At 37.2% G+C, this 25,300-nt stretch overlaps 1 protein-coding gene across 1 annotated transcript in view; it reads left to right on the top strand.

The window, feature by feature from the left end:
* SPAG16 (sperm associated antigen 16) overlaps window positions 1-25,300 on the top strand; it is a 964,274-nt gene that overhangs the window by 509,616 nt on the left and 429,358 nt on the right. The window lies entirely within an intron of this gene.

The raw sequence follows: 25,300 nt of genomic DNA, 5'->3' as shown, positions 1-25,300 counted from the left end.
CTACCATACCTACATGTGACCTTTATTTTGACTGTACGATGAGGTGTATGAAAGCAGGTTTGAATCTGACAAAATTAAAGATACACAAATCTATGTACAGAGATGCCTCTGCTCCTATATTCAGGTGAAATGTCATGCAGCACATTCAGGTTATTTTTTAAAATTAACATTAATTAAGATGATTTTTTTCTCTTCATTTAGCACATCTTTAATGTATAGCACTCAGTCACTGAGTACATGCCTTACTTATGTGAACAAAATGTAACCTTTATTCAGATAACACAAAAATATAAAATGTTGGCTCAGAAGTAACAGATATATTTCACTGATATGAATTGGCACTTATTTCTTTTTTTTAAAAATTTTATTAATTATTACCAGAGTGGTTTTTTTTTCATTTATTTTTATTAGTTGGAGGCTAATTACTTTACAATATTGTAGTGGTTTTTGCCATACACTGACATGAATCAGCCATGGATTTACATGTGTTCCCCATCCCGATCCCCCCTCCCACCTCCCTCCCCACCCCATCTCTCTGGGTCTTCCCAGTGCACCAGCCCCGAGCACTTGTCTCATGCATCCAACCTGGGCTGGTGATCTGTTTCACCCTTGATAATATACATGTTTCGATGCTGTTCTCTCGAAACATCCCACCCTCGCCTTCTTATTTCTTATTCATGAGTTCTACAGCGTAAGCAGAGATTCACCTGAATCTTAAATTGTTGTTGTTGTCCAGTAGACTCTTTGTGTCCGACTTTTGTCCTAGTTGTGTCCCACTCTTTGTGACCCCATGAACTGCAGCAACCGGGCTTCCCTGTCCTTCATCATCTCCCAGAGTTTGCTCAAACTCATGTTCATTGAGTCCGTGATACCGCCCAACCATCTCATCCTCTGTTGCTCTCTTCTCCTCCTGCCTTTCTTCTTTCCCAGCATCAGGCTCTTTTCCAATGAGTTGGCTCTTCACATCAAGTGGCCAAAGTATTGAAGCTTCAGCATCAGTCCTTCCGGTGAATATTTTCAGGACTGATTTCCTCTCGAATTGACTGGTTTGATCTCCTTGCTTTCCAAAGGACTCTCAAAAGTTTTCTTCAGCATCACACTTCAACAGCATCAATTCTTCAGTCCTCAGCCTTCTTTATGATACAACTGTTACATCTGTACATGATGACTGGAACAACCATAGCTTTGACTAGACCTTTGCCCACAAAGTAATATCTCTGCTTTTTAATATGCTGTCTAGGTTGATAATAGCTTTTCTTCCAAGGAACAAGCATCATTTAATTTCATGGCTACAGTTAACATCTGCAGTCATTTTGGAGCCCAAGGTAATAAAGTCTGTGAGTCTTTTCATTTTTTCCTCATCTATTTGCCATGAAGTGATGGGACTGTGTACCATGATCTCAGTTTTTTGAATGTTGAGTTTTAGGCCAGCCTTTCACTCTCCTCTTTCACCTTCATGAAAAGTCTCTTTAGTTCCTTTTTCCTTTGCCATAAGGGTGATGTCATCTGCATTTAATCCAGCAATTCCACTCTTGTGTATGTACCAAAAAGAATAGAAAGCAAGGCCTCAAAGAGAGATTTGTACATGTATATTCATGGTAAGACTTACCAGGTGGTGCTGTTGGTAAACAACTAGCCTGCCAGTGCAGGAGATGCAGGAGACTTGGGTTTGATCCCTGGGTCAGGAAGACCACTTGAGGAAGAAATGGCAACCCACTCCAGTATTCTTGCCTGGACAATCACATGGACATAGGAGCCTGATGGGCTATAGTCCATGGGGTTGCAAAGAACCGAACATGATTGAAATGACTTAGCAGGTATGCTCATTTGCAGGAGAATCACTCATAATGCCCCAACAGTAAAAGCAACCAAAGTGTTCATGGGTGGATGAGTTTTAAATAAAATGTAGTATATACATAAAATAAATTAGCCTGAAAAAAAGAAAATTCTGAAACATTTTACAACGTGGCTGAAACTTGAGAACATTATGCTAAATGAAATAAGCCAGTTACAAAAAAACAAATGCTATGTGATTCTACTTATGTTGTGTGCCTAGTACCTAGAGTAGTCAGATTCCTAAGAGACAGAAAGTAGAAGGATGTTTGCCAAAGAACTGAGGGAGTTGGGGAAGAATGAGGAATTGTTTAAAGCTGTAGAGTTTCAGTTTTGCAAGGTGGAAACAATTCTAGAGATATGATTGTGTAACAACATAAATGTACTTGAAATGTTCACTGAGAAATGGATAACCATTACCACCATTAAAAATATGCATTACTTTTATGCATAATTAGTTTTGGCAAGCAAGGCTAAAGTTAGATTAATTCAATAAAGAATTTGTTTTTTTTGTAGGAAAAAATAGTAAATGAAAGAATCCATATAATCATTTTAATATTTGTCGAAAAGAATGGATAAAATTTAATAAATTTTCCTGATTTTAAAACTTGTTCAGTTCATTTGCTCAGTCATGTTCGACTCTTTGTGACCCATGGTCTGCAGCATGCCAGGACACCCTATCCATCACAAACTCCCAGAGTTTACTCAAACTCATGCCCATTGAGTTGCGGATGCCACCCAACCATCTCATCCTCTGTCATCCCCTTCTCCTCCACCTTCAATCTTTCCCAACATCAGGGTCTTTTCAAATGAGTCAGTTCTTAGCATCAGGTGGCCAAAGTATTGGAGTTTCAGCTTTAGCATCAGTTCTTCCAATGAATATTCAGGACTGATTTCCTTTAGGATGAACTGGTTGGATCTCCTTGCTGTCCAGGGGACTCTCAAGAGTCTTTTCCAACACCACAGTTCAAAAGCATCAATTCTTCAGTGCTCAACTTTCTTTATAGTCCAACTCGCTCATCCATTCATGACTACTGGAGAAACCATAGCTTTGACTAGATGGACCTTTGTTGATAAAGTAATGTCTCTGCTTTTTAATATGCTGTCTTGGTTGGTTATAACTTTTCTCCCAAGGAATAAGCATCTTTTAATTTCATGGCTGCAGTCACCATCTGCAGTGATTTTGGAGCCCCCCAAAATAAAGTCTGCCACTGTTTCCACTGTTTCCCATCTATTTGCCACGAAGTGATGGGACCAGATGCCATGATCTTAGTTTTCTGAATGTTGAACTTTAAACCAACTTTTTGACTCTCCTCTTTCACTTTCATCAAGAAGCTCTTTAGTTCTTCTTCACTTTCTACCATAAAGGTAGTGTTATTTGCATATCTGAGGTTATTGATATTTCTCCCAGCAATCTTGATTCCAGCTTGTGCTTCATCCAGCCCAGCGTGTCTCATGATGTACTCTGCATATAAGTTAAATTAGCAGGGTGACAATATACAGCCTTGATGTGCTCCTTTTCCTATTTGGAACCAGTCTGTTGTTTCATGCCCAGTTCTAACTGTTGCTTCCTGACCGGCATACTGGTTTCTCTAAAGGCAGGTCAGGTGATCTGGTATTCCCATCTCTTTCAGAATTTTCCACAGTTTGTTGTGATCCACACAATCAAAGGTTTTAGCAAAGTCAATAAAGCAGAAATAAATATTTTTTCTGGAACTCTCTTGCTTTTTCGATGATCCAGCAGATGTCAATTTGATCTCTGGGTCCTCTGCATTTTCTAAATCCAGCTTGAACATCTGGAAGTTCACAGTTCACGTACTGTTGAATCCTGGCTTGAAAAATTTTGAGCATTACCTTACTAGTGTGTGAGATATAACTCTTTACTAAAAAGCAATAGGGAAAATATAACTAAATGAAAAGAGAATTGTCTTTTTCAAACTTACAGGCAACATCTTCCTTAAAGTTGGAATTTTAAATGTATATCCCATAATCAGATATAATACTATCTCCCGTCATTCATTCCTAAAGTTTTAACCCCATGAACTCTTTTTTATAATTTGATATAGCAAAATTTATTTTAAAGTTTTGTAGGCAATGTAAGACATAAGAAAAATGACAAACTGATTTCATAACAGAAAACAATAGAGAAGAAATTGGTTTGTTATATATCAAATACATATATATTTGGGTGGGATATAGGGGATGGGTCTGGACCATCCCCTAGAGTAGGAAATGGCAGCCCGCTCCATTGGTACATGACTTACTATGGCCATCTCTGTTTCTCAGAGATATGCTGTGCATATAAAATGTATATGAAAATGTTATAATTGAAGTAGGAGTTTAGAAAATTAGGGAATGGGAAAAAATTTAATTATCATTTTACTGTGTAAGCAATGAATGTTAATAAATTAAGTAAGTATGAATGCATTAGTAATTTTTATAACAAGAAAAATGCCCCAATGTTCTTTTAGCTATAAAAGCAGAAGTGAAACTTTATATTATATACAATATAATCCTTTTGAGGTAATATGAATGTAAGCATATTATCTGAGAGAGTAGGAGAGAGAGAAATAATTTTCTTAAATATGCCAAAATGTTAGAATTTTTTTTCTGAGCTATATAATTAAGCATGATTTTTATTTTCTTTGATACATCTTGACATATTTTCCAAGTCTTCTTCAATATATATTTATTTCTTAATAATACCTGTTATTAAAAATAAGAATTAGACCCTGTACAGTGTTTGAATGAATTTCACTAAGTGCTTCTTGGCTGCTTGCTGGATCATTTTCCATGGTCTTTTGCCTACTCTATCTTGATTGATATGGTACATGACTTACTATGGCCATCTCTGTTTCTCAGTTGCTGCTGCTGCTAAGTCGCTTCAGTCGTGCCCGACTCTGTGAGACCCATAGACGGCAGCCCACCAGGCTCCCCCGTCCCTGGGATTCTCCAGGCAGGAACACTGGAGTGGGCTGCCATTTCCTTCTCCAATGCATGGAAGTGAAAAGTGAAAGTGAAGTTGCTCAGTCGTGTCCGACTCTTCGCGACCCCATGGACTGCAGCCTACCAGGCTCCTCCGTCCATGGGATTTTCCAGGCAAGAGTACTGGAGTGGGGTGCCATTGCCTTCTCCTTCTGTTTCTCTCCTCACTAAGGGAATCATGAGAGGCACCTGAAATTCACACCTGATCAGTTATTTCCTTCTGGTTCCAAGCTACCTACAGCTCATGCAGATCACATGAAGGTCACCTTTTAAAGCAGAAAGGGCTTCCCAGGTGGCACAGTGGTAAAGAATCTGCCTGCCAGTGCAGGAGACTCGGGTTTGATCCCTGGGTCTGGACCATCCCCTAGAGTAGGAAATGGCAGCCCACTCCAGTATTCTTGCCTGGAAATCCCGTTGGCAGAGGAGCCTAGTGGGCTACAGTTATGTGGTCACAAAGAGTTGGATGCAGCTGAACACACACATATACACCTTTGAAAAGGAAACTTAACCGTACCCAGCAGGAATTTCTCAAGTTGTTTAAAACTTTGAATAGCTTAATTCAGTTCAGTACTTCTTTTTCTACCTGTAAATTCAAGTAGTCTTCCGTATTCTTGTGATTTTTACATTAGAACTTGTTGTATCATTCAGCCTGCCTAATAAAGCTGTTCTCTCTCTCACACTCTCCAACCGCTTCACTTCAGCCTATATTCTGTCTGACAAAATCTCCCATCAGCCCCTTCTGTAATCGAACTCATAAATATGGCCATCAACATACCTGTTTATTTCTCCTTAGGTATCCATTAGAGAATTGGTTTTCTGTCACTTTGAATTTCACCCAATAAGACCTCTCAAATCCAACAAAGCTAGATCTCAAAGGTAAATAAAAAGATCAAAGTAGGGGCCCCAAAAGAGTCATTTTAAACACACAGATGAAATAATCTATAAAATGTGTGATATTCAAATACTGGTGTAGCTATTTGGGGGAAAAAGATACTTTTTATTTTTAATTCTAAAGTCAATTTTAGATTGTTTACTTAATTCTGAAAGTGTATATACATTAAAATATGTAGATATAAGCTTTTGTGCAAAGAACTAAGATGTCAATTCTACCTTAACCTCCTCTGTGATTGCTAAAAAGTAAGGTAATTATAAATTTAAAGTGTCATAATTTTTAATCTTTATTAATGCTAACATCTTAATTTTAGGTTAAATGTATATTGTAGGAGAATAGTGTTCTATGGACTTTGTACACATTCTATTTTACATTGAGGCTCTTTGCATAATCAATGTGTGTACTACACTTAGGCCAATTTATGGGACTTGAAGGACAATAGAATTACTTTAAATGATAATAGGGGTTTATAGTGGTTATGCTTCCTTTTATGACATATCAATGATTTATTTAATGGCCAGTCATTAATGTAATTCCATGTTTAAAGGTAGTTTACTTCTATAATATCTAACATATTATATATGAAGATGTCCACATAGCTGTCTAAATCCACTGATTTATAATTTCAAAATATCAACTACTTTCATTTAAGCCTATAGATCAGGCTTTTGCTGAAGGTATGGAAAATTTATAACGCTTAAATTTAGATGAACTGAATTCAAATCCTAAATCCTTGGACAATAATTTAAACTTTTTACTTCATTTCTCTTATATAAAACAGTGAATTTGAATTGAAAGTCTTGGATTTAAATCTGTGTTCCATCTGGTGTTAATGGATGTTTGACAAGGAACGTATTTCTTGATTTCTATAAAATCCAGCTCCGCTTTGTGAAATGCAAGTTGCAATATCACCTTGACAAAAACAGATGAAATAGTGAATATGAAAGTCTTTTGTAAGTTACAGGGCTTTATTCTAACTTTTGTACTTAGTACATATATATTTAGTGCCTATTTTTATGCTGAGTTTCCTCCATCTTGAAGTTTTCATATCTTAGTTGAAGCAAATACAAATAATATACATTCAAAGAATCAGATAGTATACATATTTGCAAAGTATTATCAATATAAGAAACTTGCAGAAGAACAGCTCTTTAAATAAATATGGAATGCTAAAGTAGTGGTGTATCCACCCTAAACTCCCTATCTCTTCACCCCATCCTTCCCCTTGACAATCATAAGTTCATTCTCTTAAGTCTGTCTCTTACTTACTTTGTAAGTAAGCTCATTTCTATCATTTCTTTTTAGATTCCACATATAAGGGATGTCATATGATATTTCTCCTCTCTGTCTGACTTAATTCACTCAGTATTGACAATCTCTAGGTCTGTCCATATTGCTGCAAATGTCATTGTTTCATTCTTTTTAATGACTGAGTAATATTCCATCATAGGGCTTCCTGGTTCAATGGTAAAGAATCTCCCTGCCAGTGCAGGAAACATGAGTTCAATCACTGCCTGGACCAGGAAGACCCCCTGGAGAAGGAAATAGCAACCCATTGCAGTATTCTTGCCTGGAAAATCCCATGGACAGAAAAGCCTGGTGGACTATAGTCCATGGGGTCACAAAAAGAATCAGACACAACTTAGTGACTAAACAACAACAAATATTCCATAGTGTGTATATACACACTGCTATATTTAAAATGGATAACCAACAAGGACTTACTGTATAGCACATGGAATTCAGTTCAATGTTATGTGGCAGACTGGATGGGAAGGAAGTTTGGAGGAGAATGGATATGTGTATCTGTATGGCTGAATCCTGTTCACCAAAACTCTCACAACATTGTTAATTGACTATACCCCAGTACAAAATAAACATTCAAAAAAAAAAGCAAAGATATAGTGGCATTTGAAATGAGCTTTAAAAAAGAGAAGAAATAGAGCCCCAGGTAGAAAATCATGAAATATTTTAACGGGAACATGCTCTTTCATGGCTGTAGAGTAGTGCAAAATTAACTCTGCCCAGAGTGTGGGTTAGGAGGAAACGTGGAGAAAACTGTTTGTAAAGCATTTTGACACAGAAGAAGTAGGAGACCAAGCTGGGGATCTGGATTTTGTTGTTGGTTCAGTGGGGAGCTATTGGGGCTTTGTAATGTTTCTTAGTCTATATTATGGCCCACTGACTCCTATGCCTTTTATATTTGTTTCTCTAAATCTGGTATCAGTAGAAGATGCCAACTAGCTAATTCCTAAGACCTGAAACCCTGAACTCAAGTGTCACAGTTTAATGAATGTGGTTGTAAAATGTGGGGGGAAAAAAGCATAGACACATTTGACAATCTACTTACAAATATTTAACAGTAAAAAAATGGCAAAGTAATGAAATGTTGACAGATAAATGCTAAAAGTTTATACTAGTGTACCACTGATGAAAATGCCTGGGTTATCTCTTAGTTAATAGAATTTGCACACATTGTACTTTAGGAAAACATATATCCTGGTCTCAATAGAAATATTTGGTAGAAGTCCTTCTTCTGAGTATATGCATGAAATTAGACAATTCACATGATATGTGTATGCATATAGTCATTATACAGAATAAATGCTTAAAAATATGTGTGCTGAATGGGTGTATGGTAGAGATTGCATTTACTCATTAAGTTTACATAATTACCCCTTTTGCTCATAATACTGCCAGAACTGGCTTAATTTTCATTAAGCATGACTACAGTTTTCCTACACTAATCATATTAATGCCATACTTGTTTTGATACCCAAGAAAGTAATTAGGTTGTTTTTGATGATAGTGAGTATAATCTGTATATTAACAGGTTGGTATATGTTCCATTTCATTTTTTTCATTTCAACTTAAATGTAATCAACTGATAGTGATCCTAGTTAGCTAGCTGGCAGTTTAAATATGCATTCTTTTCCCCAAGCTTCTTTATTTTTTGAAGACCTGATTTTAGTAAAATTTAGAAGAAATTAAAAAAAAAATAGATTATTGATTGATATTCTAAATCTGAGTATATTGGTACCACCTCTTCAGATATAACTATTGCATCAATAGTGCAAAATTATACACTGCTAATTGAATTAAGTACTTTACCTTCATGTGGTATATAGAAAAAATTCATATTATTTGAAACTGAATGATATAAGTCCTTAGAAATTATATCTACCATGTTATGCTTATAATTATTACATATACAACTTGAATGTAAAATTAATGCACTGTGGGTTGTTTATTATGGTAAAATATATATAACATAAAATTTGCCATTGTCATCATTTTTAATTGTACAATTTTTGGTGGAAATAATTACAATTACAGTTACGGTGTTATACAACCATCACCAGAATCTATTTTAATATATCTTCCCTCATCCCAAATAGAAACTGCTTCTCAAAAGGCCAAAACATAGAATTATTATATGATCCAGTTATTCCACCTCAAATTTTTATCCAAAATATTTGAAAAGACGGATTCAAGCAGATGTCAGGTAAATATATATATGTTTAACTTCCTGAGGAACCACCAAACTGTTTCCTGCAATGGCTACACTATTGTCCATTCCTGCTAGAAATGTACAAGTGGTCTGGTTTCTCTACATTCTTACAAACATCTGTGGGTTTTGTTTTTTTTTTCCTTTCATTACAGCAGTACTGCAATAGTAAGTGAGATGTGTTATCTTCTGGTGTTGACTTGCAGTTTCCTAATGAAAACTGATGTTAAGCATTTTTCATGTGTTCATTGGACCATCTGTTCTTAGAGAAATGTCCATTTAAGATCTTTTCCCATTTTATTTTTGAGGTTGAGTTGTAGGAGCTTTTTTTATAATATATTCTGGATATTAATCCCTCTGTCCATCCTTTCGATATCTCCCCAGTCAGACAAGAACAGACAAACACAGTGAAGTATTGATAGGTCTGATACTCTGAAAGATTGAGGACAGTAGGAGAAGGAGGCAACAGAGGGTGGGATGGTTGAACGGCTTCACTGATTCAATGAATGTGAGTTTGAGCAAACTCCAGGAGATAGCAAAGGACAGGGAAGCCTGGTGTGCTGCAGTCCATGGGATGACAAAGAGTTGAACATGACTTAGCAACCAAACAACTGCTTCCTCCAGAACCAGGAACCATGAGCTCCCATCTTCACTGCAGCTGAGTCAGAGATAGGGTTGGACAAAGGCAAGTAAGAATGCTGCAGCTTCTTCCTACTGTTTGTAGATTGCCCTTTTCTGAATTCAGCATTTTCTTGGTTACTATACATCCTTGCCTGTTTATTCTGTAGTACTCACAAAGTAGGTTGTAACCATTTCTGTCTGGTTTTCAATGTTTTTGTGATGAGATAGGGGTGTGGAGCTGCCTACTCTGTGATTTTGCTGAAGTCACACCCCTTTACTGGAGTCATTTCTTTTTTTTTTTCTTAATTATTTTAATTGGAAACTAAATACTTTACAATATTGTGGTGGTTTTTGCCATATATTCACATGAATCAGCCACAAATGTACATGTGTCCCCATCCTGAAATCCCCTCCCACCTCCCTCCCCATCCCATCCCTCTGGGCTGTCCCAGTGCGCCGTCTTTGAATGCCCTGTCTCATGCATCGAACTTGGACTGGTGATCTATTTCACATATGGTAATATACATGTTTCAATGCTATTCTCTCAAATCATCCCACCCTTGCCTTCTTCCACAGAGTCCAAAATTCTGTTCTTTATATCTGTGTCTCTTGTGCTGTCTTGCATATAGGGTCATTGTTACTATCTTTCTGAATTCCATATACATGCATTAATATACTGTATTGGTGTTTTTCTTTCTGACTTACTTCACTCTGTATGATAGGCTCCAGTTTCATCCATCTCATTAGAACTGATTCAAATGTGTTCTTTTTAATAGGTGAATAGTATTCCATTGTGTATGTCTATCACAGCTTTCTTATCCATTTGTCTGCTGATGGACATCTAGATTGTTTCCATGTCCTAGCTATTATAAACAGTGCTGCAAAGAACACTGGGGTACATGTGTCTCTTTCAACTCTGGTTTCCTCAGTGTGTATGCCCAGCTGTGGGATTGCTGGGTCATGTGGCAGTTCTATTTTCAGTTTTTAAAGGAATCTCCACACAGTTCTCCATGGTGGCTGTAAGTTTGCATTCCCACCAACAGTGTAACGGGGTTTCCTTTTCTCCACACCCTCTCCAGCATTTATTGTTTGTAGACTTTTTGATAGCAGTCGTTCTGACTGGAGTGAGATGGTACCTCATTGTGGTTTTGATTTGCATTTCTCTGATAGTGAGTGATATTGAACATTTTTTCATGTGTTTGTTAGACGTCTGTATGTCTTCTTTGGAGAAATGTCTGTTTAGTTCTTTGGCCCATTTTTGATTGGATCATTTATTTTTCTTGTATTGAGCTGCATGAGCTGCTAGTGTATTTTTGAGATTAATTCTTTGTCAGTTGCTTCATTTGCTATTATTTTCTCCCATTCTGAAGGCTTTCTTTTCACCTTGCTTATAGTTCCCATCATTGGGCAAAAGCTTTTAAGTTTAATTAGGTCCCATTTGTTTATTATTGCTTTTATTTCCATTACTCTGGGAGGTGGATGATAGAGGATCCTGCTATGATTTATGTCAGAGAGTGTTTTACCTATGTTTTCCTCTAGGAGTTTTATAGTTTCTGGTCTTATATATAGATCTTTAATCCATTTTGAGTTTATTTTTGTGTATAGTGTTAGAAAGTATTCTAGTTTCATTCTTTTATAGGTGGTTGACCAGTTTTACCAGCACCACTTGTTAAAGAGATTGTCTTTTCTCCATTGTATATTTTTGCCTCCTTTGTCAAAGATGAGGTGCCCATAGGTGTGTGGATTTTTCTCTGGGCTTTCTATTTTGTTCCATTGATCTATATTTCTTTCTTTGTGCCAGTACCACACTGTCTTGATGACTGTAGCTTTGTGGTATAGTCTGAAGTCAGGCAGCTTGATTCGTCCAGTTCCATTCTTCTTTCTCAAGATTGCCTTGGCTACTCGAGGTTTTTTGTATTTCCATGCAAATTGTGAAATTATTTGTTCTAGTTCTGTGAAAAATACCATTGGTACCTTTTAGGGATTGCATTGAATCTATAGATTTCTTTGGGTAGTATATTCATTTTCCCTATATTGATTCTTCCAATCCATGAACATGGTATATTTCTCCATCTATTTGTGTCATCTTTGATTTCTTTCATCAGTGTTTTATAGTTTTCCATATATAGGTCTTTTATTTCTTTAGGTAGATTTATTCCTAAGTATTTTATTCTTTTCATTACAATGGTGAATGGGATTGTTTCCCTAATTTCTCTTTCTATTTTCTCATTGTTAGTGTATAGGAATGCAAGGAATGTCTGTGTATTAATTTTATATATTGCAGCTTTGCTATATGCATTGATTAGCTCTAGTAACTTTCTGGTGGTGTCTTTAAGGTTTTCTATGTAGAGGATGATGTCATCTGCAACAGTTGAGAGTTTTCCTTCTTCTTTTCCAATTTCTTTTTCTGCTCTGATTACTGTGGCCAAAACTTCCAAAACTATGTTGAATAGTAGTGGTGAGAGTGGGCACCCTTGTCTTGTTCCTGACTTTAGGGGAAGTGTGTTCAATTTTTCACCATTGAGGGTAATGTTTGCTGTCGGTTTGTCATGTATGGCTTTTATTATGATGAGGTATTCTCCTTCTATGTCTGCTCTCTGGAGAGTGTTTGTCATAAAAGGGTGTTGAATTTTCTCAAAGGCTTTCTCTGCATCTATTGAGATACTCATATGGTTTTTATCTTTCAGTCTGTTATGTGGCATATCACATTGATTGATTTGCAGATATTGAAGAATCTTTGCCTCCCTGGGATAAAGCCCACCTGAACATGATGTATGATCTTTTTAATATGTTCTTGGACTCTGTTTGCTAGAATTTTGTTGAGGATTTTTGCATTTATGTTCAAAAATGATATTGGCCTGTAGTTTTCTTTTTTTGTGGCATCTTTGTCTGGTTTTGGTATTAGGTTGATGGTGGCCTCATAGAATGAGTTTGGGAGCTTACCTTCCTCTGCGATTTTCTGGAAGAGTTTGAGTAGGATAGGTGCATCTGTTAAGATGCATCTGTTAAGATTTTCTATTTCCTCCTGGTTCAGTTTTGGAAGGTTATACTTTTCTAAGAATTCATCCATTTCTTCCAAGTTGTCCATTTTATTGGTGTATAGTTGGCAATAATAGTCTCTTATGATCATTTGTATTTCCTTGTTGTTTGTTTTGATGTCTCCATTTTCATTCTAATTTGTTGATTTGATTTTTCTCCCTTTTTTTTTTTCCCTTGATGAGTCTGGTTAATGGTTTGTCTATTTTATTTATGTTCCAAAGAACTAGCTTTTAGTTTTGTTGATTTTTGCTATAGTCTCCTTTGTTTCTTTTTCATGTATTTCTGCCCTAATTTTTATGATTTCTTTCCTTCTACTAATCCTGAGGTTCTTCATTTCTTCATTTTCTAGTTGCTTTAGGTGTAAAGTTAGGTTATTTATTTGATTTTTCTCTTGTGTCTTAAGGTAAGCTTGTATTGCTATGAACCTTCCCCTTAGTACTGCTTTTACTGAATCCCATAGGTTTTGGGTTGTTTTGTTTTCATTTGTTTCTATGAATATTTTGATTTCCTTTTTTATTTCTTCCATGATTTGTTGGTTATTCAGAAGCATGTTGTTTAGCACCCATATGTTTGTATTTTTAATAGTTTATTTCCTGTGGTTGACATCTCATCTTACTGTATTGTGATGAGAAATGATGCTTGGAATGATTTCAATTTTTTCAAATTTACCAAGGCTAGATATGGCCCAGGATGTGATCTGTCCTGGAGAATGCTCTGTGTGCACTTGAGAGAAAGGTGAAATTCGTTGTTTTGGGGTGAAATGTCCTATAGATATCAATTAGGTCAAACTAATCCATTGTATCATCTAAAGTTTGTATTTCCTTGCTAATTTTCTGTTTGGTTGATCTATCCATAGGTGTGAGTGGAGTATTAAAGTCTCCCACTGTTATTGTGTTATTGTTAATTTCCCCTTTCATACTTGTTAGCATTTGCCTTATGTATTGAGGTGCTCCTATGTTGGGTGCATATCTATTTATAATTTTTATATCTTCTTCTTGGATTGATCCTTTGATCATTATGTAGTGTCCTTCTTTGTCTCTTTTGATGGCATTTATTTCAAAGTCTATTTTATTTGATATAAGTGTTGCTACTCCTGCTTTCTTTTGGTCTCCATTTGCATGAAATATCTTTTTCCAGCCCTTCATTTTCAGTCTGTACGTGTCCCTTGTTTTGAGGTGGGTCTCTTGTAGACAGCATATATAGGAGTCTTGTTTTTATATCCATTCAGCCAGTCTTTATCTTTTCTTTGGGGCATTCAACCCATTTACATTTAAGGCAATTATTGATAAGTATGATCCCATTGCCATTTACTTTGTTGTTTTGGGTTCGAGTTTATAAACCTTTTCTGTGTTTCCTGTCTAGAGAAGAGCCTTTAGCATTTGTTGAAAAGCTGGTTTAGTGATGCTGAATTCTCTCAGCTTTTACTTGTCTGTATAGCTTTTGATTTCACCTGCATATTTGAATGAGATCCTTACTGGGTATAGTAATCTGGGTTGTAGGTTTCTCTCTTTCATCACTTTAAGTATGCCCTGCCATTCCCTTCTGGCCTGAAGAGTTTCTATTGAAAGATCAGCTGTTATCTTTATGGGAATCCCCTTGTGTGTTATTTGTTGCTTCCCCCTTTCTGCTTTTAATGTTTGCTCTTTGTGTTTGATCTTCATTAATTTGATTAGCATGTGTCTTGGGGTGTTTCGCCTTGGGTTTATCCTGTTTGGGACTCTCTGGGTTTCTTGGACTTGGGTGGCTATTTCCTTCCTCATTTTAGGGAAGTTTTCAGCTATTATCTCAAGTATTTTCCCATGCCCTTTCTTTTTGTCTTCTTCTTCTGGGACTCCTATGATTCAAATGTTGGGGCATTTAACCTTGTCCCAGTGGTCTCTGAGGTTGTCCTCATTTCTTTTAATTCTTTTTTCCTCTCTGCTTCATTTATTTCCACCATTCTATCTTCCACCTCACTTATCTTATCTCTGGCCTCAGTTATGCTACTGTTGGTTCCCACCAGAGTGCTTTTGATCTCAGTTATTGCTTTATTCATAATTGATTTGACTTTATTTCTTCTAGGTTCCTGTTAAACATTTCTTGCATGTTCTTAATCCTTGTCTCTAGTCTATTTACCTGTAACTCTATTTTGTTTTCAAGATTTAAGAACATCTTTGCTATCATTATTCTGAATTATTTTTTCAGGTAGACTCCCTATCTTCTCCTCTTTTGTTTGGTTTGGTGGGCATTTATCATGTTCCTTTACCTGCTGAATATTTCTCTACCTTTTCGTTTTGTTTAGACTGCTGTGTTTGGGGTGGCCTTTCTGTAGGCTGTAAGTTTGTGATTCCTCTTTATTGTGAGGCTTGCTCCCTGTAAGTGGGGTTGGTCTAGTGGCTTGTCAAGGTTTCCTGCCTGGTTAGCAGAGCTTGAGTCTGTGTTCTGGTTGGTGAACTGGATCTCTTCTCTCTGGAGTGCAATGAAGTGTCCGTGTCCAGTAGTAAGTTCTGGGGTGTCTGTGGGTTTGGCATGGCTTTGGGCAGCCTGTCTTTTAATGCTCAGGGCTATGTTCCTGCATTGCTGGAGAATTAGCATGGTATGTCTTGCCCTGGAACTTGTTGGCTCTTAGGTGGAGCTTGGTTTCAGTGTAGGTATGGAGGCTTTTGGATGAGCTCTTGTCTATTAATGTTCCCTGGAATCAGGAGTTCTCTGATGTTCTCAAGTTTTGGATTTAAGCCTCCTGCCTCTGACTTTCAGTTTTATTATTACAGTAGTCTCAAAGACTTCTCCATCCATACAGCACAGATGAGAAAACATCTAGGTTAATGGTGAAACAATTTTCCACAGTGAGGGACACCCAGAGAGGTTCACAGAGTTACAAGGAGAAAAGAAGAGGGAGGAGGGAGATAGAGGTGACCAGGAGAAGAAGAGGGGGCATCAAAATGGAGAGAGCAATCTAGCCAGTAATCACTTCCCCATGTGCTCTCCACAGCCTGGAACACCCAGAGAGAGTCACAGAGTTACAAAGAGAAGAGAAGAGGGAGGTAGAGGTGACCAGGAGGACAAGAGGGGGCAGTCAAAAGGGGAGAGATCAATTTGGCCAGTAATCAGTTCCCTGTGTTTTCCATATCCTGGATCCCCCAGAGAGATTCACAGAGTTGGGGTCGGGAGGTGATAGAGGTGACTTGGGGGAGAAAAGGAAGAGTCAAAAGGGGAGAGAGCAATCAACCCAGTAATCACACCCCTGAGTGAAAATGGATACTGAAAATTAGAGTCTTAAAGGTACAAAATTGATAATAAATTCCAAAAAGCAAAGATTAAAAACCTAGAGTAGAGGTTAGACTCTCAAAAATACAATATTAAAAATACAAAACAAATCACAAGAATTATTAAAAATATAGATATGAAATTTGCTTTAAATATAGGATCTTTTCTTTTTGCAAGGTAATAGGTTATAAAAATGAAAATTAAAGGACTAATAATGAACTTAAATTTAAAAACAATTAAAAAGTGATACTAGTAAAAGTATATCTAGGAATTCCTCTGCAGCTATTGAGGGCAGTATGGGGTCAGTTCAGTTTCAGATAGCTCCTTGTTCCAGCTTGTACTTTTCTCAAGGTCTATAGGCCCCCTCCAATGCTTAGTCAGTGTTAACTACAGGGTTTTAATCTGTTGCACCTGCCACTTACAGAGCGGTTCCCTCCTCTTTGTTTATTTTGGCTTCTTCTGCTTGCAAGTCTCTTCCATGTCTAATTTCCACACTGACACAAGAGAGTAAAGGTGGTCACTTATTTAGGTTCACTTGTTCAGTTGTGTTGTGTGGAGGGAGGGACACCACAAAGAAGTATCGCTGGCGTGTGTGGGGAGTGCTCACAGTGAATAGACCACTGGGACACTGGGTTTGTCCCAGCTCACAGCGGCATGTGCTTTCTGGGTCTACACTGATCAGGCTCCAGGGTGCTCTGCAGGGGTACTGTCCAAAGCGGGCCCTGCCTTTCGTGCACTTCCCAGGCCTAAGCCACTCAGGTTCGGGTTCTTGGGCACAGACTCGGTTCAGCATGTGGTTCTGTGCCCTTCCCAGGTCTGAGCAGCTCAGGCGACCAGGGGCTCGGTGAGTGCCCTGTCCAGGTGGGCCGTGTGTCTTAATCACCTCCCCTCCCAGCCGCTCAGTCTCCCAGTGCACCGCTGGAGTACCATCTCAGGTTTTCCGCAGCTGTGACCCTCCTGGCAGGTGTCCACCGGCCCGGATCCCAGGAAGACACGGTTAGCACCTGGGAGCCTGCTCACAGTTTGGTGGAGGATGCCGGTCTCTGCTGCAGAGCTCGGACCAGCCCCTTGCCTTCTGGCTCTGGCTGTCACATGCCTGCCTCTCTGCCTCCTGTGGGTGGGGAAGGACCTGTACACAGCCAACTAGCTCTCCTTTGGTATTCACTCAATCTTTTGTTCTGCGAGCAGGCCAGGCTGTGAGTAAGAGCCTTTCAGTTTGGATTGCTGTCTCACGTTAGTCCCCCCAGACTGTCCCCAGGGCATTCCTCTTAACCCTGAGGGCCGATGATGCAGCCCACACCTCGATGTTGAGCCTCCACTTGCTAGTGGCGGATGCGACCTACCGTCTGGGCTACTTCTCGGCTGGCAGTTGCAGTTAGGTACCTATTCTCTGGGTTTTTTTTAGTTTGTTTTTTTCCCTCCTAGTTACCTTGCCCTCTGAGATTCCAAAACTCTGCACAGACCCGCCTGTGAGAGCATTTCCTGCTGTTTGGAAACTTTTCCCCCATCATGACTCCCTCCCCAGGACGGGTCTCCATCCCTAACTCTTTTGTCTCTCTTTTTGTCTTTTATATTTTGTCCCACCTACTTTCAAAAAGAATGCGCTGCCTTACCGGGTGCCTGGTGTCCTCCACCAGCATTCAGAAGTTGTTTTGTGGAAGTTGCTCTGTATTCTAATGATCTTTTGATGAATTTGGGGGGGAGAAAATGGTCTCCCGTCCTATTTCTCTGCCATATTGGGACCGCCCTCTCCTTTAGTAGAGTTTTATATTCTAACTGGAGTCAATGGAATTAATAAGTAACCTGCTAACTATAAGACAAGCAATGCCTTAAGTACTATAGGAGATCTACAGGTAGAAGACTAGGCCCTCAAGGGATTTAGATACTTACCATGACATGCATATAAATTACTGTTATACAAGGTAATATATGACCTGCGTTAAATCAAAGGAGTTGGGAAAGAACTAATGATAACTTTTAAGATAATAGACTTCAGAAGTTAAGTAGGATGTTTATAGTTGATGATAATGAGGAGAAAAAGTTCAGCTAGAAGTTACAGTGTAAGTATAATGCAAGGAATGAGAACTAGAACAGAGGAGAGTCCTGTTTTAGGATATTTAGGCTATTTGCAGATTTTTGGTAGAAAATAAAACCAGATGACATTAATTCTATGTTTTATTCAGGAGGCAATGAAAGCTTTTAAGCAAAGAAATACTGTGATTAAAGCTATTGCTTTAGAAGTTTAGTTTGGCAGGGATGTGTAAAAATATATTGAGAACACAGACGTTGGATTGAGATGGGTGTATTTTGCTTTGTAGCTGAACACTTGTATTTTATGCATGAGTACTTAAGAATTATTTCTAATTTAGAAATTTCAACTAAATTGTTTAAAAATCTAGCATAGTTTAAAATATGAAACAAAAGCCATCCCCTGGTGTTTAATTATCAATCTGTGGCAAACTTCACAACATCTAACATGATGCAATATATAGCAATTAAATTTTGCAATAAAATTAAAATAATGAATACAAATAAATATAGATCCTATTCTTAATGAACAGAGATTATTCATAACAGTAGCAGGCATATTTTTCCTATTTTTATCTAATAAGTGTCTCATGCTCTCTTTAAAGGCCAATACTGAAGTGTAGAAAATTCTCAGCACCTTTTATTTATAGTATCTTGGCTCCCAAATAGCTAATATATTCTATTTAAAAATATTCCAAAGTATTTCTGGACTGTGTTGTTTAAATAAATTGAATTAAAAAGAAAATAAACTTTGATCAGCAAAATATAATAAGTGAATGAATGAATGTTCATTCACATTCAGATACAGCTATTTTCTGTCTAACTCAATGGAATTTAAGTTCCATAAATGCAAAGACCTGTTTTGTTCTCTTACTTACAACATATAGGTGAGTGCTGTCATAATATAGGTTCTTGATAAATTTTTTTGTATGTATGAGTTAAAGAATACCTTCTTTTAATATAAAGGTTGGAGAAGGAAATGACAACTCACTCCAGCATTCATGCCTGGGAAATCCCATGGACAGAGGAGCCTGGTGGGCTACAGTCCATGGGGTCACAAAAGAGTCAGACATGACTTAGACATTAAACAAAAAGCAGCAATATAAGGGTAGTATTTTAAAAATACCCTATTTATAAAAGATACTAATAAAATTTTTCATAGCTCAGTTACCTACTCTTCTCTCAATATAAGTTTAATAGGCTGTTTCTTCCTTAAAAGGTATGTTTAGTCAGTCAAAAATTTGATTAGAAAAATGATTTAATACTGTTTTCATTGAATAGAATGATAATACAACTTTTATTTTTCATAATAACTTTGTCTTATGTGTCTGTCTATTAAGATTTATAAAGGAAAAACTTGGTGTTATAACAAGAATTAATTAAAATGTAACCTAGTGGTGGAGAAGAGGTAAAGGAAAGATAGAGAACATGGGAATATGGATTGATGGTGATGGTGGTGAGAAATCTTGTTCTGCATATCTCAACTAACAGTATTTTATCCCAGCTCCTTTCCCAGATGCCATGTTCACACCCTAAGCCTCTTTCTCAGTCTGCTCCTCTGAGGCTTGACTCATAGGTTAGTGTTCCCTGCTGCCATCTTGGTATAAAGGATCTTCTTTCTTTCTCTTCTCAATGAAATTGTTCTTTAAAATAACTGAATTATCTTGGTTTAAAATATAGTGAACAAATCCATGTAACTTGCCAATAAGAGATGCTTGAGGCAAAGCATCTTTCCTTCTACTGAGGTTTGGATTTTAAAAAGTGATATTCAGCAGGTTGTGTGCTGCTTTGACTTATCCATGAATGTGTCTGATAGTGGGAATATAAACACAGCTAGAAGGTGGAACTTTGTTCTTTTTATCCTAGTGGGACTGGTAAATTACTATATGCAAAGACCATGGGACCTTGCAGTTTTCTTTGCAAATGATCTTCTATAGGCTGTTCATTTACTCATTCATCTAATAATTTACTGTCACTAATCTTCTGTGTGCTGCGTAAGAGAAGAATAAAGTCACTAAACCTGGACAGGACCTTTAAAGACAACGCTATAATATATAAACCAATTAATAGTCTTTGTTTCTTTCTCTCATTTGCCCTTGACTTTCCATTAATCACTGTGTTACCACTTGACTATCTTAAATCTCTGTTACATACTTTCAGTGGGGTAAATCTAAGCAAGTAATATTAGTTCAAGTAATATTAGCTCAATTACATATGATTTTAGAAAGGATATCATGTTCTTACAAGTTCTCAAAGGATGTTGGCTATAAGCTAAGTCTCCAAACAGATCAACATCTTTGGTATAATCTGATTTATTGAAATTACCTGTATGCACAGGGAATCTTGAGTGTATTAGATACAACCTTGTTTTGTAGGGGGAAAAAAGAAAAAAAAAATACTAATGAATCCTACTATATAAATCGATGTCAGTTCACAGCATTCTTTATTTATGGCATGATTTCTAATTTCTTTTGAATATCCCATCATAGTTTACCTACATTGGATGCATAATAAATGCTGTTTTCTGAGAATGAAATATTAAGGAATTTTGTTGCTAAAAATTCTCATAGTTGCAGTGAAAATAATTTTATGTGCTTTGATCCTTCAATATTATTAATCAACCCATGCTAATTTCCAAACTATCGCTGTCCCAACCCTTCATGGTAGTAAGCAACAGAGTCCAGCTACATGATCGAAATTCCAAGTATCTTTTCAGTGAACAGAATTTTTTTGCCCATGTTTTGTGGCTGCCTCCCATCTCCAGTAGTTTGTTGCAATACTTAATTAGGACTAAAATAGATTAATCTGTCCCTGAACAGATTGAACCAAAAAATGATTTCCAAGTTAATACAGAGTTAGCAAGATTCTCTATCCTGGGCAACCATTCAAAACTGGCAGAATGTGTGCCACTGAAATACCCTCTACACACTTGACCAGAGGTAACATTTATGTGTAAAAACAATAAATCAGGACTGTATCTAGTGGAACCTCAGAAATCTTAGGTGAGTTACTTCCAGTCTAAGATATTGATCAGACCTGTGAATTTTACTGTCTTCTCAAAATTTATTGTCAGCATGACAAAGGAAAAGGAAAAGAGAAAATACATATCCTCACCAGAACAATAGGAAAATACATCCTCCAAATGCTAGAAATATTGAAGAGTTTTATAAAATATAGCTTAACTAAAACCAGTGTAGAAGAGGATAAACAAGGTGTGCTTATACAACATTAAATACATACGTATGTACATACATACATACCCAGAAAAAAAGACTAAACTTTCATATTTAGTCTGTTGCTGGCTGAAACTTACCTTTCTTCTTTCTTGCAGACATTTCTAAAAATATTTCAGCCAACTTAGTAATTATTTAAGATTAAAAAGTTAAGAAATATATGAATAAAACAGTGATAGAAACAAAACAATATTGTACTAAATGTGTTATTAATATGGATATTATATTTTGAGAAAATATTAAATAGTCTATAAGAAAATACAAAGAGATTCAAATCATGATGTGGATCAAATGTCCAGTTTATCTCTATAAAAACCTGGAAAAGTTTGAAAGGTTTGGAGAAAAAGATGTAAAACAATAAATTTATCATCCTCCATGAAGAGAAAGCAATAGACACTGTTTTATTCTTGACCCCTAAATAAAGTGTAATTTATAACTTATTTATTACAGAAAGAAACAAACAAAACTAGAATTGATATAATAAAAGAAATAAAGTTTTTAAGAAGATAAAGAATAAGAAAAGTAAAAACATGAAATATAATGATAAATAATAATAGCTGTTATATTAAATCTGATTATATCAAAACTTCTTCAAATGAATGCATCTCAGTTTATGTCAAGAAAAAAATAAATTTGCTTATTTTAAAACCAACTGAAAATCATGACACCTACAGATTCAAAATGCTAGGCAAATGTAATTTTAAAAACAACTTACGTTAAAATATCAATATTAAATCAAAGTGTAACATAAGGAAATACAATACATAGCACAAGGAATATGTTTATGTAAATACCATTTAAAATCCACAATATAGATAATTACAGTTGTGAGCCAACGCTTATTGAGTGCTTCCTGTGTATCAGGCATTATTCTAAATGCTTATAAGTGGTTATTCAAGTAGCTCTCAAACGGCCTATCAGTTAGGAACCATTATTATCCCGATGCCAATATAGAAACCTGAGACAAATAAATTAAGAAATTTGCCTTTCCACTTAACCAGTGATTAGTAGATCTGGGATTTGAATTCATTCACTCACACTTCTGGAGACCTTGATTGTTGTGTACATGACTTTATCTCCTTTTATAACAAGACTGGGAGTGAACTGTGGCTCAGATCATGAACTCCTTATTGCCACATTCAGACTGAAATTGAACAAAGTGGGGAACACCACTAGACCATTCAGGTATGACCTAAATCAAATGCCATATGACTATACAGTGGAAGTAAGAAGTAGACTTAAGGGACTACATCCAATAGACAGAGTGCCTGATGAACTATGGACAGAGGTTCATGACATTGTACAGGAGACAGGGATCAAGACCATCCCCAAGAGAAAGAAATGCAAAAAAGCAAAATGGCTGTCCAAGGAGGCCTTAAAATAGCTGTGAAAAGAAGAGAAGTGAAAAGCAAAGGAGAAAAGGAAAGATATACCCATTTGAATGCAGAGTTCCAAAGAATAGCAAGGAGAGGTAAGAAGGCCTTCCTCAGTGATCAATGCAAAGAAATAGAGGAAAACAACAGAATGGGAAAGATTAGAGCTATCTTCAAAAAATAAGGGATACCAAGGGAACATTTCATGCAAAGATGGGCTCAATAAAGGATGGAAATGGTATAGACCTAAGAGAGCAGAAGATATTAAGAAGAGGTGGCAGAATACACAGAAGAACTGTACAAAAAAGATCTTCACGACCCAGATAATCACTGGGTGTGATCACTCACACTCACCTAGAGCCAGACATCCTAGAATGTGAAGTCAGGTGGGCCTTAGGAAGCATCACTATGAACAACGCTAGTGGAGGTGATGGAATTCCAGTTGAGCTATTTCAAATCCTAAAAGATGATGCTGTGAAAGTGCTGCACTCAATATGTCAGCATATTTGGAAAACTCAGCAGTGGCCACAGGACTGGAAAAGGTCAGTTTTCATTCTAATCCCAAAGAAAGGCAACACCAAAGAATACTCAAACTACTGCACACTTGCACTCATCTCACACGCTAGTAAAATAATGTTCAAAATTCTCCAAGCCAGGTTTCAGCAATATATAAACTGTGAACTTCCATATGTTCAAGCTGGATTTAGAAAAGGCAGAGGAACCAGAAGATCAAATAACCAACATCTGCTGGATCATCGAAAAAGAGTTGCAGAAAAACATCTATTTCTGCTTTATTAACAATGCCAAAGCCTGTGACTGTGTGGATCACAATAAACTGGAAAATTCTGAAAGAGATGGGAATACCAGAGCACCTGACCTGCTCTTGAGAAACCCATATACAGATCAGGAAGCAACAGTTAGAACTGGACATGGAACAACAGACTGGTTCCAAATAGGAAAAGGAGTATATCAAGGCTGTATATTGTCACCCTGCCTATTTAACTTATATGCAGAGTACATCATGAGAAACCCTGGGCTGGATGAAGCACAAGCTGGAATCAAGATTGCCAGGAGAAATATCAATAACCTCAGACATGCAGATGACACCACCCTTATGGCAGAAAGTGAAGAAGGACTAAAGAGCCTCTTGATGAAAGTGAAAGAGGAGAGTGAAAAAGTTGGCTTAAAGCTCAATATTCAGAAAACTAAGATTTTGGCATCTGGTCCCATCACCTCATGGGAAATAGATGGGGAAACAGTGGCTGACTTTATTTTTCTGGGCTCCAAAATCACTGCAGATGGTGATTGCAGCCATGAAATTAAAAGACACTTGCTCCTTGGAAGCAAAGTTATGACCAACCTAGACAGCATATTAAAAAGCAGAGACATTACTTTGCCAACAAAGGTCCATCTAATCAAGGCTATGGTTTTTCAAGTAGTCATGTATGGATGTGAGATTTGAACTATAAGGAAAGCTGAGCACCAAATAATTGATGCTTTTGAACTGTGGTGTTGGAGAAGACTCTTGAGAGTCCCTTGGACTGCAAGGACATCCATCCAGTCCATCCTAAAGGAGATCAATCCTGGATGTTCATTGGAGGGACTGATGTTGAAGCTGAAACTCCAATACTTTGGCCACCTGATGCAGAGAGCTGACTCATTGGAAAAGACCCTGGTGTTGGGAAAGATTGAGGGCAGGAGGAGAAGGGGACGACAGAGGGTGAGATGGTTGGATGGCATCTGACACAATGGACATGAGTTTGGGGGGACTCTGGCAGTTGCTGATGAACAGGGAGGCCTGGCATGCTGCAGTTCATAGGGTCACAAAATGTTGGACACTACTGAGCTACTGAATTGAACTGATAGCAGCCATGAAGTATCAGCTACCTATTGTTAAAACCAACAGATAAAGCAACATCTGTGCAAAGAGACATTGAGAAAACTACCATCATAACAATAATGATGTTCAAATAATAGTACCCCATCTTCTAAGTAAAAACTCATAGACTAAAAAAAAAAAAAAAAAAAAAAAACTCATAGACTTAAATGTGTTATGTAATAACAGGATAGATATAGATGCATATACATATAAGGCTTTCTGCCCTACAAACAAATTTGTTGTTCAACTGTAAAGTCATGTCCGACTCTTTGCCACTCCATGGACTGCAGCACTCCAGATTTCCCTGTCCTTCGCAATGCCCTAGAGCCCACTCAAACTCATGTGCATTGAGTCAGTGATGCCATCCAACCATCTTATCCTCTGATGTCCCCTTCTCCTGCCTTCAATATTTCCCAACATCAGGGTCTTTTACAATGAGTCAGATCTTCACATCAGGTGGCCAAAGTATTGGAGCTTCAGCATCAATCCTTCCAATGAATATTCAGTACTGATTTCCTTTAGAATTGACTGGTTGGATCTCCTTGCTGTTCAAGGGACTCTCAAGAGTCCTCTCCAGCACCACAGTTTGAAAGCATCAATTCTTTGGTGCTTAGCCTTCTTTATGGTCCAACTCTTACATCCATACATGACTACTAGGAAAAA

Source organism: Cervus canadensis, chromosome 24 (genome assembly GCF_019320065.1).
Source record: "Cervus canadensis isolate Bull #8, Minnesota chromosome 24, ASM1932006v1, whole genome shotgun sequence".
Classification (NCBI taxonomy): Eukaryota; Metazoa; Chordata; class Mammalia; order Artiodactyla; family Cervidae; genus Cervus; species Cervus canadensis.
Note: the sequence above shows the minus strand (reverse complement) of the source record. Positions and strands in the feature narration are given on the sequence as shown.